Source organism: Pan paniscus, chromosome 21 (assembly GCF_029289425.2).
Source record: "Pan paniscus chromosome 21, NHGRI_mPanPan1-v2.0_pri, whole genome shotgun sequence".
Lineage (NCBI taxonomy): Eukaryota > Metazoa > Chordata > Mammalia > Primates > Hominidae > Pan > Pan paniscus.
This window is the reverse complement of record NC_073270.2, coordinates 51,053,994-51,058,898: the sequence shown is the minus strand read 5'-3', so window position 1 is coordinate 51,058,898 and position 4,905 is coordinate 51,053,994.

The window sequence follows — 4,905 nt, the reverse complement described above, 5'->3', positions numbered from 1 at the left end:
CTGCTTGCCTCTGTCATTTTCGTTCATAACAAGTCATCCTTTTTGGGCTCTGTATCCCCTTGATCTCAGTGGAGCATGAAGAAACTCCCCGGACCAAATCCCCTACAGGGTGCCAGACATGCCGGGGGTGGGCAGAGGGTGGGAGCAGAGATGTAAGAAGGCAGGAAGGGGCCTAGAGAAGAGGGAAGACTTCAGAACATGCACCCTGATGGCCTATGCAGCATATCACCCCTACTTCAAGGTTTTGTTTAGGTGGCACTGTGTTTAAATAGCAAACACAAAAATCTTTGCGTCAGTTGCCATCCATAGAAATCAGGAGGTTTCTCATAAAAATCCAGATTTCTCACTTTTCTTGGGAAAAAGAAATAAAAAAATTGGCAACTGTCAGCCTGCATGGCAACAAGAGAGCTGCTGAGCGGCAGGCACCCATCTAGATGTGGGCTCTCCGCACCACTGTCTCCGCCTGCTTCACTCAGGCCACTGCTGCAGCCAGGCTGGCTGGCAGTCTCCGGAAATAGCATGGGCCATCTTTCTTGACCACTATAACAACCCTGTGAGGTGGGTAAGATCCTTGTTACCAAGAGGGCAACCTGCCCCTAGTGTGTCTGGAGAGTCGAACCTTAATTTCAGGTCCTTGGACATTGGTGATCTTCCTTTGGCACCATGTTGCCCAGTACTTTGCTGGGGTTGGGGAAAGGACGCAAACAGGAATTGGTAGTTGGAGCAAACCCTCCCATACACACCATGTGGCCAGGAACCCATTCTTAGGGCTTTATACCAGATCCCATTTAATTGTCAGATCTCCACAGAGTAGGTGCTATTAGTAACCCCATTTGACAGATAGGGAAACTGCATCTAAGAGGTTAAATACCTTGCTCAAAGCTACACAGCTTACCAGTTGTAGAGGTGAGATTTGAACCCCGGCAGTCAGGCTCTAGAGTGCTAACAACTGCACTGCCTATCAAGGGGTTTATATCACCCAAGGCTCCCTCACTGGGGGCTGTTCATGCCCCCACAAACCCCCTCTGAACCAGTGAGTCTGGTCTCAAATCTCGTGGCAGCTTAAATCTCTCCTGAGACTTTGCCACACTGTTTTTCTGAGTCCTGTGAGGTTGAGTGGGTCTCTGTTCTCCTAACTTGTGTCTTGTAGAAGGCCCTCACATCTGTTAGATCTGTGCTGACCACTATGGTAGCCACTGGGCACTGTGGCTATATTATAAATTTAAATTAATTATCATTGTAAAAATAAAAATTCTGCTTCTTAGTTGCACTAGCCTTGTTTTAAGTGCTCAACAGCCACATGTGGCTAGTGGCTACTGTATCAGGTGGTGCAGACACAGAACATTTCCAGTTGTAGAAATTCCTGTTAGGGCTGCTTTGGATGGTGTGAGACTGAGTCAGGACCTCTGGGTTTGGGTTTCAGCTTTTACCAGCTGTTACCTTGTGATCCAACAGCCTATAGGGAGGCAAGTCAGAGCTTAGCACACAATAAGTGCTCAATATATGGTGTTCTCATCATCAGTGCCATCTTTTTGGGTAAAGTATTAGTTTAAGAAGACCCCCCCAGGAGATTGAGACCATCCTGGCTAACACGGTGAAACCCCATCTCTACTAAAAATACAAAAAAAATTAGCCGGGCGTGGCGGCGGGTGTCTATAGTCCCAGCTACTCGGGAGGCTGAGGCAGGAGAATGGCGTGAAGTGGGGAGGCGGAGCTTGCAGTGAGCCGAGATCGTGCCACTGCACTCCAACCTGGGCGACAGAGTGAGACTCCATCTCAAAAAGAAAAAAAAATAAAGAAGACCCCCATATTATCTATTGATATTTAAAATTACTCCCAAACTTAGGGGCTTATAACAACATAAATATTATCTCACATTGTTTCTGTGAGTCAGAAGTCAGGAGCATTAGCTGGGCGATTCTGGCTCCATCTTGTGAGGTTGCAGTCGATGTTGGCCAGGTCTTGCTGTCATCTGAAAGCTTGACTGGGCTGGAGGATCCACTTCCAAGATGGCTCAGTTACATTTCTGACAACTCGGTGCTGGCTATTGGCAGGAGGCCTCAGTTCCTCATTGCGTGGACCCACATAGAGCTGATTGACAGTCCTCGTGATGCGGCAGCTGGTTTCTCTCAGAACAAGCGATCCAAGAGAGCCACCAAGTGGAAGCTACAGTGACTTTTATGACTTAGCTTGGAAGTCACCCACTATCTCTTCCATAATATTGCATGGGTCACATGGGTCAGCCCTATTCATTGTGACAGGAGACCACCCAGGGGCAGGAGCACCTGGATACAAGACTCATTGGAAGCCATCTTAAATGCTGGCAGACATAGCCCCATCAGTGGTCAACCTCGACTAGGGCTTTATCTGTCTGGAGAGCCAACTCTGGTTATTTCTGATAATATATAATATTTCTGAGAATTGGGCAGTGGATGCAAAATGGATTTTGGACACTATTGGTCCACTTTTTGTTTTTTAATTTTTTGAGGTGGAGTCTCACTCTGTCGCCCAGGCTGGAGTGCCGTGGTATGATCTCAGCTCACTGCTATCTCTGCCTCCCAGGTTCAAGTGATTCTCCTGCCTCAGCCTCCCAAGTAGCTGAGATTACAGGCTTGTGCCACAATGCCTGGCTAATTTTTGTATTTTTAGTAGAGACAGGGTTTCACCATGTTGTCCAGGCTGGTCTCAAACTCCTGATCTCATGCAATCCGCCCACCTCGGCCTCCCAAAGTGTTGGGATTACAGGCATGAGCCACCACACCTGGCCAAAATGTAGGCACAGGTTTAACTAGTTTTCTGTTTGTTTCCAACCTCGATTAAACTCACTAAATTTAGGGGGAAAATCTCGTGTTTTGGCCCGGTCTCAAACTGGTGACCTTTCATGTGGGAGGCGAATGTGATAACCACTACGTTACAGAAGCCAGGCATGGGCCCACTTTTTGTTCATGATCTTGCCAGTCTTCAGAGGTAGCAAAACCATGGGACAATGCCTGCATGGGGTGTGGGAAGGCCTACAAGCGAAACACATCTCCCCTACTTATGATTTGCTATGTTGTTTGGGGAGTAGACAGAATTCTAAGATGGCCTGCAAGATTTCTGCCCTATATATACAACCTGTATAATTCTCTCTCCTTGAGGACCTGTAAATATGATGGGATGCCACAAGGTTTACGATTAGTTTACATTAGATAGCAAAGGTGAAAGTGCCCATCTGGTGGCAAGCAGCCAGCTGTAGTGGGGGTTTATCACTTTGCCCTCTAAATGCATTATTGTGCCACTGCTACCCTGCCTGCCTTTGTCCCTTAGGGTCTGGAACAGGGCCAAGCCTGTCTAGGAGGCTGTTCTGAGCTGGTCTGTGGCAAAACCTTATAGATGGTTTCGTTTGTTTGTTTGTTTTTCTTTTTTTAGACAGTCTCGCTCTGTTGCCCAGGCTGGAGTGCAGTGGCACAATCTCGGCTCACTGCAACCTCTGCCTCCTAGGTGCAAGCAGTTCTTGTGCCTCAGCCACCCAAGTAGCTGGGACTACAGGTGCACGCCACCACGTCTGGCTACATTTTGTATTTTTTATTTTTTGTGACAGAGTCTTGTTGTCACCCAAGCTGGAGTGCAGTGGCGTGATCTCAGCTCACTGCAACTTTCGCCTCCTGGGTTCAAGCGATTCTTCTGTCCCAGTCTCCCAAGTAGCTGGGATTACAGGTGTGAGCCACCGCGCCCAGCCTATTTTTGTATTTTTAGTAGAGACGGGGTTTTACCATGTTGGCCAGGCTGGTCTGGAACTCCTGACCTCAAGTGATCTGAAGTGATCTGCCTGGCTCGGCCTCCCAAAGTGCTAGGATTACAAGTGTGAGCCACCATGCCTGGCCACAACCTTATAGATGTATTATGGGTTTCACTTCCCTTAAAACCACTTCCTCTTTCCCTTGCCATCTTCACAGGTCTGTGCCCTACCCAGGGGGAAGCTGTCAGAGAATTTTACCTATGCTGTGGTTATAACTTAATAGAAGTTAAAAAAAAAAAGAAAGAAAGAGAGAGAGAGAAACCCCAAGGTCGGTACTTAAACTGGGGAACTAGCTTGTTAATAATGGTGGAACACCAGGCAGCATGAGAGCTGGTAAATTGGAGATTTGGGCCTTATCCTCACTACATGCCCCATCCTCACCCTCTGCAACACACATGTCACCTACACACAGCAGCGTGGTAGAATGAGAATGAAGAGAAACTCAGAGCCCCAGATTTAGTGGTAGGAGTGCAGGATTTGAATCAATTGTAGGCTTTGCCATCTGCTGTGACCTTAGCCTCCTCTCTTGAAGCCTCAGTTTCCCCATCTATAAAATGAGGAGGAGATACTGACTAGGGCCATGATTCTTAACCCTGGCTGCTCACTAGATTCACATGGGAGGGTTTCAAACAATACAGATGCCTGAGCTCCACACTCAGAGATGTTAATAGAATTGTTCCATGGCGTGGCCGGTATATTATTATTATTATTATTATTTTGAGACGGAGTTTCACTCTGCTGGAGAGACCCTAGGCTGGAGTGCAGTGGCGTGATCTCGGCTCGCTGCAGCCTCCGCCTCCTGGGTTCAAGCAATTCTCCTGCCTCAGCCTCCTGAGTAGCTGGGATTACAGGCACACGCCACCACGCCTGGCTAATGTTTTGAATTTTTAGTAGAGACAGGGTTTCACCATGTTGGCCAGGCTGGTCTCAAACTCCTGACCTCAGGTGATCCACCCACCTTGACCTCCCAAAGTGCTGGGATTACAGGCGTGAGCCACTGCGCCCGGCCCGGTATATTAATTTTTATAGCTTGGCAAATGATTCTAATATAAAGAGGACTAAATTAATCCATAAATGGGTTTTAGTGTTAGGAAATTCCCTGGAAGTATGTAGAATTCTGTGCATAA